This window comes from Puma concolor, chromosome A1 (genome assembly GCF_028749965.1).
Source record: "Puma concolor isolate L17-30 chromosome A1, mPumCon1.1.hap2, whole genome shotgun sequence".
NCBI lineage: Eukaryota > Metazoa > Chordata > Mammalia > Carnivora > Felidae > Puma > Puma concolor.
In genome coordinates this window covers 135,716,998-135,734,099 of record NC_141667.1, presented here as the reverse complement: position 1 = coordinate 135,734,099, position 17,102 = coordinate 135,716,998, and positions in this window count along the sequence as shown.

Below are 17,102 nucleotides of genomic sequence, written 5' to 3'. Positions count from 1 at the left end.
GGGTGTTTTCTTCCGAAGCCTCTCTCTTTGGTTTGCAAGTGGCTGTCTTCTCCTATGTGTTCACACAGGCTTTCCTGGATAGCATGTCCTTGTCCTAATATCTTCTTCTAAGGACGTTGGTTGTATTGGATTAGGGCCCATGCTGATAGCCTCAGATTAACCTAATCACCTCTTTATTTTTGTTTTTAAAAATGTTTATTTATTTATTTTGGGAGAGAGATTGAGAGTGAGATTGAGAGTGCATGTGCACATGGGTGTGTGCAAGAGAGAGTGGGGAGGGGCAGAGAGAGAGGGAGAGAGAGAATCCCAAGCTGGCTCTATGCTGTCAGCGCAGAGCCCGATGTATGGCTCAAACTGACGAATCATGAGATCATACCGGAACTGAAACCAAGAGTTGGACACTTAACTGACTGAGCCACCCAGGGACCTCTAACGTAATCACCTCTTTAAAGACCTCATTTCCAGATACAGCCACATTCTGAGCTATCAGGGGTTAGACTTTCAACAAATAAAATTTGGGGGTATGCAATTAACCCCATAACACTCCTCTTTCCATGATATCAACTTGTTACGTGTTTGAGAGGAAATAGGGATTTAGAGTCTAAAGGAACTTATTGTTTCATAAAAGACTTAAAATGATGATTACTTTGATGCTCAGGAGTTAACATTTCTCCTCTATTTGGAGAATATTTAGGTGGATGATATAAACACAATTGATAAGTAATATGATCCCACAGTCCTCAGATCTGCTCTCAGGGAGAAGGCCTTGTCCTCTCCGGGAAACACAAGATATGGAAAAGCCCCTGACATAGAATTATCACAGCAGTAAATTTGGGTCTTGTCTGGGGGAAAGAAGGAGGAACATATTTTACAATTGGTGCTAATGTTTATCTCAGAGAAGTTGTTCTTTGACTACTAACTAATGTGGATTAATGGAAGTCAGAAACATCTTTTAGGTAAACAACAAACAAACAAACAACAACAAAAAAACATATCCTAAACTCCATCCATACACTTTCAGTTAGAAGTAACCCCGAGGAAACTTTGCCTTTCAGCTGTAATCTTTAGTTATATATAGGAATCAGGAGCCTAGACTTCTAAATTGTTGTAATTGATTTGTTAAACATTTGTATTTTTGGAAGTACATTAAGAAGAGAAGAACCAATCTGTCTGGGCTTCATGGAATGTTTCCATAACGTCTCCAAGTCACCTTTACTTGTAAAGGTCCTAAAAGTACTTTTCTGCACTATTTTGTAATCTGTTTTTCAATATTTTTTGCTACTGGGTTATTATTCACTAAACTACAATGTCCTGGTGCTGAAAAACATCTTCATAAATTACAAACTGCAACTCATCGAGATTCTAGAGGAGACAAATTGCTTCAAGTTTGCCTTCCAAGAATTTATAGTTATTTCCTAGTAACTTTGTCACTGACATCTGTGATAATGTTTTTGGAATTAGAATATGTTCTCTAACATTTTTGCTTCTCAGAATAAATGATCTGGATGGAGAAAAATCTGCTTGAAGACATTAGGCTGGAATAGAGGCTGAGACAACTTCGATTTTAGCTGATATTTAAATATTTTTTTTAAAAAATACCATTTATTTATTATTTTTGAGAGAGAGAGATAACAAGAGGGGGAAGGGGCAGAGAGAGAGAGAGAGAGAGAGGCACAGAATCTGAAGCAGGCTCCAGGCTCTGAGATGTCAGCACAGAGCCTGACGCGGGGCTCGAACTCACGGACCGTGAGATCATGACCTGAGCCAAAGTCGGACGCTTCACCGACTGAGCCACCCAGGTGCCCCTTGAATAATTTTTTTTAAAGTATAAGTTTGGAGGGCTAGTAAAACAGAATATTCCAATTGCCTTGGGTTGCTTAGGAAAGTGACACTGGGGCAGGGACGGTATTTGGAAAATGGCAGCCTATCAGCTGATATCGTGGTGGGTAATGGACAGAAGAATGTATAGACACTGTAAAAGGAAATAAACACAAATCAGACCAAAATGTCAATGTTGATCAGTCAATGAAGGTTAATTCATCCTTAAAAGTAAGAAAATACACCCTACTTAGAGCAAAATGTGGGAAAGAAATAACTTCTGATCACACGTACTGCCTATCTTCGTTGGATGGACCTTCATCTTTAAGAACCAACCTTTGGTTCTCTCTTCTGTGTGGTGCCTAGGCTTCACTCACAAACGTTAGCTCCGCCTCAAGTTATTCAGGTAGTCACAAAGGTACACGGCCAGGACTGAATATTTCAAATGTGGACACAACGCTGCATCCCTGTTTTGGCATTTCTTTTTTTGTCGGTAAACAAAAGTCGCCGCGGCTGCCGGAGACCTCTGGAAACGCTAGCGGATACCAATGACTTGAAGACTCTGCTAACGAAACCACCTCACTGGCCGCATGCTCAGTGTGCCCTTTAGGAGCTGTGTTCCTCAAATGAAATGGTTTCAGAAGCATCAGGCTTCCCAGACAGGTTGCCCCTCTCTCCTGTGGGCCTGACTCTGCTTCCTGTCCTTTGTCACTGTATTTTGGGGGAAAGTCATTCAGGACTCTCCTGTCCAGATGTTTTTAGTTCACTTGATTCTGGCTGCTCCCTTTCTGGCAAATTCTGAAAACATCTCAAACCCAACCTCACCCACCCCAACAAAAACGTCAAACAGGTTAAATACAGGTCTCCCTGGCTCTATTGTGATCAGCCCTTCCTGCGTTGGTTGTTTTTGTTTGTTTGTTTGTTTTTAAGTTTATTCAGTTTTGAGAGACAGAGAGAGACAGAGCATGAGTGGGGGAGGGGCAGAGAGAGAGAGGGAGACACAGAATCCAAAGCGGGCTCCAGGCTCTGAGCTGGCAACACAGAGCCCGATGCGGGGCTTGAACCCACGGACTGTGAGATCATGACTGGAGCTGAAGTCAGTCGCTTAACCCACTGAGCCACTGAGTATCAGAATTCATTGCTTGCTTTAGAGACTTGTGAAATGGCAAAGTGCGTGTGGTGAGCCCTTTAAATGCTGTCCTGTGGACTTGCTGTGCCCCTGGGCCACAGAGAGAGATAAGCTCTGGGACCTTGCCACGTGACCTAAACTGTAGTTTTGGGTCAGGTTTACTTTTATTCAACTCCTGATAGGATCCACTGGAGGGACAATAGAACCGTAGCTTTGTTATCACCAGAACACAACAGAAAGGTCTGGAACTTCTTTATTTTTTAATTAATTAATTAATTAATTAATTAATTTTTTAGAGAGAGTGAGTGAGCAAGTGCATGAGTTGGGGAGAGGCAGAGAGAGAGGGAGAAAGAGAATCTCTTGCAGGCTCCTTGCTCAGCGTGGAGCCCAGTGTGGGGTTGGATCTCACGAACCTTGAGATCATGACCTAAGGTGAAATCAAGAGTCACAGGCTTAACCACCTGAGCCACCCAAACGCAGGACTGGGCCTTCTTGAAATCATACAGATATGTGTAAGAAAAAAGTGAAAACCCCTTGATCTCTGAGACCACCTCCCCCCATCCTCAATCAGTGTATAATCAAGAATATGCCTTTATAATGTTTTTTTCTCTAAATTCACATAGGTAGAAAGTTAATGAATAGGGTGAGTTCCCATTGTGGAAATAAATGAAGACCCTCCCCCGCCCCAAATGAGAACAAGCAGAGACTATGTATTCAGAATTTGCTACAGCAAGGGAGCCAGCCACCATCACTTGCGTTCAGCAGAGACCCGAAGGCAGGGAAAGAAGAGGGAAATCCTTGCAGGGGAAGAGGGAAGGCATAGGATAAGTCCTGATTGGAGGTTGTTGGCATGGGGAAGCTGCAGGTGGGATAATCAGAAGCAGGGCATCTTATATGATTGCTTGGGGGTACATATTTGGCTTTTTCCTATTGGTCCAAGGGTGTGAGCAGGGTTAAAACTAGGGAAGCTTAAGGGCACCTAGATGGCTTAGTCGGTTAAGCATCCGAGTTGGGCTCACGTCATGATCTCTGGGTTCACGGGTTTGAGCCCCACTTTGGGCTCTGTGCTGACAGCTCAGAGCCTGGGACCTGCTTCAGATTCTGTGTCTCCCTCTCTCTCTGCCCCTCTCCTGCTCTGTCTCTGTCTCTCAAAAATGAATAAACATTAAAAAATTTTTTTTTAAATTAGAGAGCTGTCAGTTAATAAATAATCAAGTCTTGGCTGTTTTGCACCAAGTGCTACCAGGGTAAGTGACTTCCTGGGCTGTTTGCTACAGAGTTCTATTTTTAGTTAGGGTCTAACCTTTCTGTCTGTATATGGAGTCTCTCACCACAAGTAATTATTTATTCATAGGTACTCTAAATATCCTGAATATGTTCCCATTGTCTGTTGTATACTGGAAATCATAGTTTCTCCCAGACTGTTGTTTTTCATACTTATAAAAGTGTTGTTTTACATTTTTATATAAGCAAATCTTTTTCTTCATGACTTTGAAAATATGTAGCTTTCTTTTTTTTTCAACGTTTATTTATTTTTGGGACAGAGAGAGACAGAGCATGAACGGGGGAGGGGCAGAGAGAGAGGGAGACACAGAATCGGAAACAGGCTCCAGGCTCTGAGCCATCAGCCCAGAGCCGACGCGGGGCTCGAACTCACGGACCGCGAGATCGTGACCTGGCTGAAGTCGGACGCTTAACCGACTGCGCCACCCAGGCGCCCCGAAAATATGTAGCTTTCTAAAGAAGGCTACCCTCTTTATAATATTACAACAAATGTCTCCTAAATTTCCTTTTAATGTTATTGTGGTTTAAAAAATAGCTTTGTGATCCAGACAAACTTAATTTCTGCACACAGTGTCAGAAGGAACTACAGCTTTCTTTCCTTTTCCAAATGGGTAGCCATTTGGAGTTACGCATTCTTCCCCCATCGGCTCAAAAACCCATGTGCTTGCTTCTGGGCTTTGCTCTTTCGGTCTATTTTTCTGCTTTCAGACTAAAACATCACAGTTTATTTTGAGGAAAATATCCTCTTCAGTTTTAGTTTCTTTCTTTAACTTGCATTATTGAGAAAAGTTGTTTTTTTTTTTTAAATTGAGAGAGAGAGAGAGAGAGAGGGAGAGGGGCAGAGAGAGAGAGAGAGAGAGAGGGAGAGAATCTTGAGCAGGCCCCATGCCCAGTATGGAGCCTGACATGGGGCTCAATCTCACGACTTTGGGATCATGACCTGAGCCAAAATCAAGAGTCAGAAGCTCAAATGACTGAGCCATCCAGGTGCCCCAAGAGAAGTATTTTTTTAATTTCAATTTTCATAGGCTTTCCCTCTAGGTATTTTATAAAATTATTGCTTCATAGCACAAGAATGTGGTATAATTTCTGCTTTTTGATTACTGAAGATTATTCTGGTCTAACTGTCAATTTTTGTGAAGTTCTAATAAGTTTCTGAAAGTAATGTATATTCTCGATTTCTTGGCTTAAACATCCAGTCTTGTTATGATAAACCTCAAATCCTCTATGACCTTACCGTCTTAAACAGTTTCTAAGACATTTATATTAAATTCTCTCAGTACAATTATGGATTTGCCGATTCCCCCCTGAATATCTAACAGCCTCAACTTATATTAAAGCAACGTGATTAGTTGTGTAAATGTTCACGAGTATTATAGTGTCTTGGTGGATGTCAGATCTACTATCTTGGATGCCTCTTTCCCAGTGTTGGAATGCACATCTGTAATTGGGAGGTGAATGAAAATCAAAGCAGAAAGCGACTAAACGTGGATTATTTTTACCTGGACACAACTGGGGCTCATAGTCTCCTCAAAAGAAAACATCTCATGACAAAGTCCTTTACCTGAGAAGTAGCAGACTCCTCCTGGGACAGTCCGGAATCACCACAGCCACAATGTGACCATGAGCCCTTCCTGCCCTGGTGTTTCTGTTTCCACATAGTCCACTGCCCATTTAATTACTTACTTTTAGACTTTAAGACCATTAATTAGAAAACCTTTGGGTTTGCTGGGCTTTTTTGTCTTGGCAATGTTCCTTTCATGCTCTTACCATTAAGTATTGATTCTGTAGGTCAGGCTCTCCCATCCTGAGTACCTTTTACTATGTGCTTGTTATACTATCTTTAGATAAAAATGTTGCGATGGGAAAGAAGTGGCTGTTTAACGGCTATTAGGTTACTTTTTTGAGTTGAGATGTCAAGCATTCAGGGAAAGGGTGCCTGTTCTCCACCAGCCTAGAAGTCTGTTTTGTAGCTCTCAAGACTTGGAAATCACTGAATTCCAAAAAGCTGCGATTTCTTGTACAAGCAAGGGTGGAGGGTACCCAGAACTATACCAGGGGTTGTGAGTGCCATGGCCACTGTGACCTTAATGGATAGTTTAGTTTTTGTGGATTTTTTTTTTTCTTTTCAATAGGGGCAATTAAAAGTATAACTAATGCAATCACATTTGTATGATGTTAGTAGGATTAATGTTAGTAGGATTCACGTGTAAATTAATACATTCTAACAACCCAATTGTATATCAGGCTATACACCCCAGTTTTTTATAAAAATGGACATTGGGGCGCCTGGGTGGCGCAGTCGGTTAAGCGTCCGACTTTAACCAGGTCACGATCTCACGGTCCGTGAGTTCGAGCCCCGCGTCGGGCTCTGTGCTGACAGCTCGGAGCCTGGAGCCTGTTTCCGATTCTGTGTCTCCCTCTCTCTCTGCCCCTCGCCCGTTCATGCTTTGTCTCTCTCTGTCCCAAAAATAAATAAACGTTGAAAAAAAAAAAAAAAATTAAAAAAAAAAAAAATGGACATTAGCTGGAAACTACTAGTAACAGTAGAGAACACAAAAGAACCCAAAGAATATTCCTTGAAGTATTGACAAACATTTTAGGGAGAAAACACCCTCTCTTAAAGACCATTAGAAAATGGTAGAATACACGGAGAACTGCTAATTGTAACAGCATTGTCTGTAAACTTTCCAGAAGTTCAGAGAAATTTTCTTCTTATATAGATATACCTTGGTTATTCCAGACATAGTTTTTACAGACAAGACACCTCTTCCTAGTCCTATAATTTTGAGCAGGCCAGGTAATTTAAGGAAGTTGGGAGCATAGAACATTTCTTCTCTGTCTTGGGGTCTCAATCTCTCCCAATTATGCAAAAGAAAAAGGCAAACCTACGTCTGTCGAGTGCCAGTCATTTGCTGAGTACTTTTATATGCCCTATTCCACTTTATCTTCACCACAAACCTGCAGTGTTAGGATCCACTTACAGATGATAAAACCGCAGTTCGGATTAAGTTTCATATTTGAATTGCTGAGCTTCGAATCAGCAGGGCCAGGCTTTTATACCAAGTCAGAACTTCGGTCTTTCAAAATCATTATCGTGTCACGGGAAGCTCTTGGCTATATAGGGGAGTCAGACAGTATTTGAGAGTAACCTGGGGACCCACTACTTGTGATTAGCATCTGAAGTGGGGGCAGTCTGGTAACGTGGAGCTCTTAACCTGTGGGGACTGTGCTAACTCTAGCCAATTCGTGTCACATAACTCACACAGCTGGCGTCAGAAGAGTTTAGTAGAGGAGAAGAAACACAGGAATGCTTTTCCTATTCCGCAACAATAAATTACCAATACCTTTGTAACAGAGACAGCGATTCAAATGCTTAGTCCGGTTTGAAGTATGAAGAATACATCATGATTCGTAGGACTGGATGACTTCTTTATTTATTATCATCTACCATGTTTTCTTAATAAAATAACATGGAGCAGGGGAGCCTGGGTGGCTCAGTCAGTTAAGCCTCCAGCTTCGGCTCAGGTCATGATCTCGCTGTTAACCTAGCTTGAGCCCTGTGTCGGGCTCTGTGCTGGCACCTCAGAGCCTGGAGCCTGCTTCGGATTCTGTGTCTCCCTCTCTCTGTGCCCCTCTCCCACTCATGCTCTGTCTCTGTCTCTGTCAAAAATAAATACACATTAAAAAAAATTAAAGGGTCACCTGGGTGGCTCAGTCGGTTGAGCAATCGACTTTGGCTCAGGTCATGATCTCATGGTCTGTGAGTTCGAGCCCCGCGTCTGGCTCTGTGCTGACAGCTCAGAGCCTGGAGCCTGCTTCGGATTCTGTGTCTCCCTCTCTCTGCCCCTCCCCTGCTCGCAGTCTGTCTCTCTCCCTCTCAAAAAATGAATAAACATTTAAAAAAAATAAAAATAAATAAAATGACATAGAGAAAAACAGAAAATGATCACCCTGAGTTTCTAATGGATTGTTTACAGGCTATCCTACTCAATATTAGAGACGCTAAGGCATCATGGTTAACAGCGTGGACAATGGAACTATGAAGACTAGATTTTACATGTTTCCAGCTATGTGACCGTGAGCACATTATTAATCGAAGACCCAGTTTTCCCACTTGTAAAGCAGGCAGAGTAATCACAAGTGCCTCACAGAGATCTGAAGGGATGAAATATGATAATGCGTGTTCTTTATACATTGAATGACTGGTAGTGAGTGCTCAATAAATGTCAGCTATTACAGAGACGCTTTCCATATGAAAAGTGTGTTCTGATTACATTTAAAATGGAAATCTGGCAGATAAAGGACAGAAGCTCAAACCCAAATTTTGCCAGCATGTTATTTTTTGTTAATGATATTAGCAGGATCAGAATGACTTTCCGTTCATCTGGACAAGTGCACAACCCCTGACCCTGTGAACTTGGGTGTTGTGGAAAGCTAATCTGCCCAGCAATGTCAGTGTCAGGGCAAAGCACCAGCTGGAGGAAATTTAATCAGAGATACATCTTCCACGTTTTTATGTTACATTTTATATACATTTAACCTAACTAGAATATTCATAGAATAGGAATAGAGAATTCATAGAATATTCATGAATATGGCTTCTTACACCTCTCATGTCTTATTTCCTGGGTTTATACATTCTTCCATCACACACACACACACATACACACACACACACATACACACACACACACACACACACACTCTATTCAGATAATCATTTATCAGCTGATTTATTGATAATTGTAGAACTCTGTTGGCTAGAAGATGTCACTGATCATGAGCTGACTCCGTAAACAGGGAAGAGAAACTGTTGTAGACAAGGGGTCGGAGAAGCAGAAGAAAGGGAAAGAAAAGACACTAATAGAAAATGCCAAATAGAAGAGAAAAACCATCATAAATAAAAATATGGAGACCAAGGGGAAGCCATAAGGAAAGGAGTATTTGTTTGGTGTGAAAAATTAGTGCATGGATGACTGAAGGAGAAGAAATATTTGAGAATATCTTATGACTGTCACCTGCGCTTACATTTCATACTGTTTCCCTCAGCTAATTTCCCTAAGGAAAAGAAGGCTATTGTCCATCTACAGCACTAAGAGAAAGTGCAAGCTTAGACCGTAGTCACATTAAACATTTGCCATAGCTTTATGTGCTTAACTCTTCACAAACACTGGCTTAGTTGCAGTTTGCTGGCTCTACACTAGAACTTGAAAGAGGGTTACACGCTGAGAAATAAGATGATTATCAGGGTTCCCAGGTAAATAGGGCAGCGTACTGGTCAGAAGAGCCAGTGTCACCACCAAGACATAGTTTTCCCATCTGTATGTAGAAATCATCGTATGCGTCCTTCCTTCATACCCGAACAACAAATGAGTCAATGACTAGATGTGGCCAATGAGGTAGAAACACACTCCTTACGTTTAACACTGTAAACCAGCAAATTGCAAATAGATTGCAAGATGGCGAGGTCCGGGAGGGGGCAGTAATGAGAGTTTAGAGCACCAGTCTCCAAAGGAAGGATACGCCATCCAGCCTGCAAACAAGATTCAGGCGAATGTATATGCATATCGGATGCAGAGTGATTGGTTGCCGGGCTAGGCTTCCATCACACAGAGAGGACAAAGGAAGATTCTCCTCTGGGGAGTCTGAGCAGCCTGAGAGAATTATGACCTGAGCTGAAATCAAGAATCTAACATGCAACCAACTGAGCCACCCAGGCATCCCAAAAGATTTTTTTTGGAGATTAAAAATTGAAAAACTCCATGAGAAGTTGAAAATAAAGTTAGAGAAATAGTCAGAAGGTAGAGCAAAAATGACAAAAAAATAGGTGAGAAGCGATAAGAAACTTAGAAAACAGTCCAGAAAATCTAATACCTATAAAAGAAGTTTAAAAGGAATAAGAATATGCCATTTGAAACAACATGGATGGAACTAGAGTGTTACTATGCTAAGCAAAATAAATTGGCCAGAGAAAGACAAATACCGTATGATTTCACTCATATGTGGCATTTAAGAAGCAAAACAGATGAACATAGGGGAAGGGAAGGAAAAACAAAATAAGATAAAAACAGAGAAGGAAGCAGACCATAAAAGACTCTTAAAGATAGAGAACAAACAGAGGGTTGATGGAGGGGAGGTGGGTGGCAGATGGCATAAATGGGTGATAGGCATTAAGGAGGGCACTTGGGAGGGTGTTGGATGTGTACGTGATGAGTTGTTCAGTTCTACTCCTGAAAGCAAATACTATGTTATATGTTAACTAACTTGAATTAAAAGAAAAACTTGGAAGAAAATAAATAACTTGTATTTTTTAAAAAATGAACAAAAACAGAAAATATAGAAGATAGGAAATCATAATAATTGAAGGCATTTCTTCAGGACTAAAGGTCACGAATGTCCAGATTAAGAGGGGTCCTAGAAGGCCCAAACAATGAACGAAAGTAGGTCTACGTAAGGCACATCACTGTGAAATTTCAGAACTGGGCACAGGAAAGATTCTCAAGGCGTCCATATGGAAAAACAAATCATATACAAAAATGTTAAATACCTTATCAACTCTGTAAGCTAGAAAAGTGGAGAATTCCTTCGAAACTCAACAAGAGGGGCGCCTGGGTGGCGCAGTCGGTTAAGCGTCCGACTTCAGCCAGGTCACGATCTCACCGTCTGTGAGTTCGAGCCCCGCGTCAGGCTCTGGGCTGATGGCTCAGAGCCTGGAGCCTGTTTCCGATTCTGTGTCTCCCTCTCTCTCTGCCCCTCCCCTGTTCATGCTCTGTCTCTCTCTGTCTCAAAAATAAATAAACGTTGAAAAAAAAAAATTTAAAAAAAAAAAAAAAAGAAACTCAACAAGAATATTATTTCCTAGGTAGAATTTAATACAGAGCCAAAATATCAATCAAATAAGAGGAAAGAGTACAGATGTTATCAAACGTGACGGACATCATTTTCCAGAAAATGCGACACACCCAAACTGAGGGAGCAGGAAAAAAACATGGAACACAGGAAACAAGAAATCCAACACAGCAGAGAGGGAAAAGGAACCTTTGGGACAAGAGTGAGGAGGGATTTCAAGAAGGCTGCTCTGTACCCAGGATGCAGGGTCAATGTGCCACAGGTTTAGATGGAAAATCTGTAGCCAGGGACAGTGCAGAATGCTTTTCTCTGTTGTGGACCTTCCCCCAAACCAGAGGGAAGAGATAGGTACCAGGAAAGTCACTGAAACCACTGATAAGATCCAGGATGATATATGATTGAGAATGAAGGGTGGCATAATAAAAAATTATGGTCTACGGTAGCCTGGGTGGCTCAGTCGGTTAAGCGTCTGACTTGGCTCAGGTCATGATCTCATGGTTCGTGGGTTTGAGCCCCGCGTTCGGCTCTGTGCTGATAGCTCAGAGACCGGATCCTGCTTTGGATTCTGTGTCTCCCTCCCTCTCTGCCTCTCCCCCACTACTGCTGTCTCTATGTCCTTCAAAAATAAATAAATGTTAAAAAAAATTTAGAACATTTAAAAAATTATGGTTTACACGAAAGATTGATGTCATTTTTTTTTTTTAATTTAAATCTTGGTAAGAACTTGTGGTTCCCATATACAAGAATGAAGAAGAAAACACAATCCTACCTGAGTAAGAATATATCACCCTTATATCCAATCCTTCAGAGGCTACACTATTTTTCCATTAATGAGGGATAGATACCTCTGGGAATGCGATGGTTGCCACGTTTATTTTGAGAGAACATAATCATTATGCATAATAGAAGCAAGGACTGTATCAAAGTCAATCCTGGCAGGAAATCTGGAAGGCTGGGAATGTCTTCCCCTGATGGAGCAGTCAGGGGGAGAAGAGAGTCCTTATAAAATAGGACAAGGTCTGTAGCTCAATTTTGCTTTAAGGAATCCCATGCTCTCGACATGGGTAGCTATGTTGAAGAACATAGAAAAATTGTTTTTTCTCTGGCAACTGAGGTGTTCTGTGTGTCTGATTTTCAGTTCAATTCTGGGAGATTTCTGATTGTCATTCCTCACAGAGACCACTCCAAAATACATGGCTTTGTATTTATTAATCTTTATTAATCTTAATTAATCTTTATTAATAAAGATTAATCTTTATTAATCTTAAGATCTAGAATTCTAAGGGCACCTAGGTGACTTAGTTGGTTACATGTCTGACTTTGGCTCAGGTCATGATCTCACAGTTCGTGGGTTCGAGCGTCTTTTCGGGCTGTCTGTTGACAGCTCAGATTCTGTGTCTCCCTCTCTCTCTGCCCCTCCCCCCACTCGTGCTCTGTCTGTCTGTCTGTCTGTCTCTCTCTAAAATAACATTAAAAAAATTTAAAAAAGACTAGAATTCTAGTGATTTTGTCAAAGAAATATACACTTATTAGATTGTTTTAGTATGCTTTGTTTTGTATAAATTAACAACTATGGCCAGTTGTTTAGAATATGTAAGTGTTTGGGATGACATTAGCATTAGTGAACGTCTTTGAGAATTTCACTGGTGAGGTACTGTTTTTTCTTTGTGCCTCAGGACATCAGGAGGACGTGTCATGGCCCCATCAGCCACAAGTACTACCTGGAAATGGAACATGTCTCCACACCTATGACAGTGGGTATTCTCTCTTCTTAATTGATTTTGATCCATGCTTTCCCTCAGACAATTTGAACCATGCTGTCAAAATCCATCTATTCAATTCATTAAAGTCTTCTCTCTTTAATTTTTGTGTCAAGATTTGACAGATAAAATAATGATAACTAATGGTTATTACTGAAATGAAAATGACTTTGCTTTTGTTTACAAAAGTTACTAATGAAGTTCAAAGGCAATTTTTGTTTTGTGAAAGGAAAAATTGTTTTACGTTTATTTTCACCTGACTAGGAGAGATCAGAAATAGTTCAGTTGCAGCCTATCTGAATTAATTGCTTATATAGAGAACTTGCAAAGGAATTTCTGCATTTATGTTTTATGGCCCTAATCCTAACGTCAGATTTTTTTAAAAAATTGTATTTCATAGCTGATATCTTCTGTGGTTTATCCTCAAGAAAATCATATTTGTCATGGGCGATTCTGCAGAGTCTCTTTGGTTTGCCTAGAAAACATACCATCTAATCCTTTTATTTAGTTGAAAATAAACAATGAGGACCAGCCCATTGTGAAACTGTCAGACTGTAACTGTTACAAAGCATATGAATTAAAATATATATTGGAAGTTGCTTTTAAAGACAGAAGAGCTTTTAATGCCATCTGCTTTGCATTAACGCAGCAAAACTCCTATCTGACGTACAACTCACTATTTTGAGTACCATTTGGTATTCCCAAAGTTTCTGAATATCGGCTTTGAACCTTATGATGTGAATGAAGTTAAAAATCACACAGCTGGTTATGTAACTTACAGTCATAAACTTCAGGTGTGAAAAATAAAGGCAACTTTATTTTTTAATTCTGAACTCAGAATAGAATGCTTCCGTTTCTTACTCAGCCAAATAGCAGGAACTTTTTTTATCCGGTTACTTTCAAGCAATCTGTGTTACTTGTAGATTTGATCTCAAGTGTCTCTGGTAAATAGATCTAGGGTTTCCACTTCCTCTTTATTCTCCCTCTTCTTCTGAGGTTGAACGATGTTCAGGGGTGGGATTGAGAGAGGCACGTGTTTTTACTCCCCATGTGCAAAGGGTACTTGAGCGTATCACACAGTTGGGTGTGTATCTGTATGTCTGTGTGTAAATACTTGGGGAACAAAGGACCCCTGCTTAATGCATGCCTCTGTGGAGGCATGATTGTATGAGGCATATTTTGGAATACAGATTGTGAGTCTAATTTAAAGATCCTAGAGTATGTAAGGAGATTTCAAATTCCTGGTTGTCCTTTTGTCAAGAAGTTCTAGGTTTGTCACGGAAGGAAAAACACTGCTGAGAGAGGCTGAACGGCTCCATTAATGTTAATATAAGATGCTTTGAATAATCAGACCATACTTATATATGTATATATAGATATAGATGCATGCATATATGAATATAAATTTACATATTAATGAGCAACTATTTATATGTTAATATGCACAATATACATATGCACACAATTAATTTACATATTATATACATACGTGAATATATGACTTTACACACGAATATACACACTATATTTCTCTTATTTGAATTTAAAGCATTTTGACTCATATCTCTATATATGTTTGACATTTTGTAAGATTATACAGGGGTGTATACATCACATACTCACACAAAGCAATTAATGCTCTCCATTCCAACCTTTTCCCCATTACTCAAGATACTTAGGTGAAATATGTTCTTGGAATACCATGAGCCTAGAAGAAAACTTTGGTGAGACTCCTGTGCATAATCTTGTCGCTTCCCCATGGCAGGGCTGTGAAATCCATAAAGGAGGTGTGAGAGTCTTCCCACTTCTCATTCACACTTGTACAACTGCACCCACTCACCCCAGAAGTGTTTCTAACGGGAGCTGTGCACCTCCCCCTCCCCGGCCCCTCTGCTGTCCCTTCAGCACTGCCTCTCCTCAGGCCTTCAGGGTCCTCTGAGAATCTAGGGCCGGGCTCAAGCATGAGAGTGCCTTCCTGTCTTGTGTGTGCAAAGTGGACACAAAGAGATGAAAGAGAATAAGACTCCAAATAACACAACCACGTGCAAATGTACAGCCAATTGGTTGCCGTGGAAAATTTCCTGAGAGCCGTGAGCCTTGGATTCTAAACTAAGCTCAGGATGTCTGGTGTCAGAAGGTGACACGCTTTTGTCCCACACCCCAACACCTCAGGCTTTGAAGTTTTCTTCACCTGATTTTACACAAGGGAGGAGAAAGGGAACACGGTCCACACTGTCCTGCTCTCATGCAACTTTTTAAAGAGCAAAATCAAGGCGAGAGCTAGGCTCGCACAGCCTTGAGGTGACAGGGAATTTCGGGCCATCCTGTTGGAAACTAGACTCTTCAGAAATAACGTAATCTTTTTCAGAATGTCATTTTTGCCTTCTTGGCATGAATATATAAATCATTAGTACTCCGTGGAAAGGGGCTTTTTTTTTTTTTTTATTTCCCAACCATCAGAACTCTAAAAGTTTATTTGTTATTGCTGAAAATGTGTGGATTTTGGAGGTTACTGGCATACTCAATCACTCCACTTTATTAGCACATTCAGAGTGATTGCAGAAACTAGTTGGCAGGGCTCTGGAAGAAATACTGATATAATATCTCTGAAGGAGGCTGGGTCCCTTTACTCCAGAAGAAGGAGGCTGGGTCCCTTCGCTCCAGAAGAAGGAGGCTGGGTCCCTTCGCTCCAGAAGAAGGAGGCTGGGTCCCTTCGCTCCAGAAGAAGGAGGCTGGGTCCCTTCGCTCCAGAAGAAGGAGGCTGGGTCCCTTTGCTCCAGAAGTGAGCAAAATAGGATACCCCTATCCTATTGTTACTCATGTCTTGGAGGAGGCTGGGTGCCATGGTTTCTGGTGTCTGTCCCCAACACGAGGACCACTACTCCCCACAGCGTAGAAAGGGATCTAGAAATGAATGCGGCCATGTAAAAGTTTGCCTTCTTTTTTCTTTTAAATATCCACTAGCCTGCTTGTTGATCCCCACATGCATCCAACCAATAGTAACCAAGCGTGAATGGATACAAGTATCTGAAGAATTAGACACAAAGCAATGTTTCACGATAGATTTCAACATTGCATGGCAGGAGAGAGCGAAAATGAGAGAGAGAGAGAGACACTTATGTTCCCTACCTTCAGCTACAAAGTAATTACTAAAATAAATGACTTCTAAATGAATATGTGAGAATAAATGAGACATTTTAAGCAATAAATAGTGAATTCTGGCAGAAAGAGTTTCTCTCATCAGAAAAGTCAGTGAATATAATTAAAAAATGTGAGGAACCAACCCCTTTAGATATGTTGGATATATATTTATGAAGTGTATTTATGGCCACAATATCACCTTTTCTAAACACATTTCAAAATTCTTCCTGAAAGCTTGCCTAAATAAATATACATTTATGCATGGCAAAAAAAAAAAAAAAAAAAAAAAGAAAGAGAATTCTTGTTATTACCTGTGTCTAGGAAAAAATAAACACATTTATAACTTAAAATCCATTTACATATCTATTCTTGGGGCACCTGGATGGCTCAGTTGGTTAGTTAGGTCTGACCCTTGACTTTGGCTCAGGCCATGATCTCACCATTCATGAGATCTCTCTCTCAAAATAAGTAGATAAACATTTAAAAAATATATCTATTTTCCCTGCTAATCATTTGTTTATTTAAAAATATTCTGCCTTCATTAAAATTTTTGAATACTCATAGAAATTTAATAGCAGTGACAAATTCAGTTAATTATCTCAAATATTTATACCTATAATAAAGGCATATGGTTTTGCTTAACCTAAAAATTGTTTCCTGTTTTAATCACAGGAATATACACTGAAGAGTGATTTGTGAATTTTCTCACTACTTTTCCTTGATATGGTCATTGGCCACTCATGTCTTTGGCTGCCAGATATATTCAAGAAACATTTGTGTATGCCTTTATTAGAGACCACACCAGAAACATTAAGCCTGGTTGAAATACGAGCTCCTTGAAAGGCAAATGAATATTTTTTTTCCCTTTCTCATTGCAGCTAATGACCTATTTAAGATTGAGCCACTTATACAAGAATTTTTTTAAAAAAATTTAGAAGTATAAGTGGGTTGAAATTCATGAATTGACTAATTACGGTCATAAGCCCATGGGTAGCTGAAGCATATAGCCAATATGATGAAGTTCAGATGATTACAGCATTATTTAAATAAGTTCAACAGAGATTAGAGGTTTTTCATTATTTATAATTATTATGCAAAGAGGCCCCTTACAATCATAA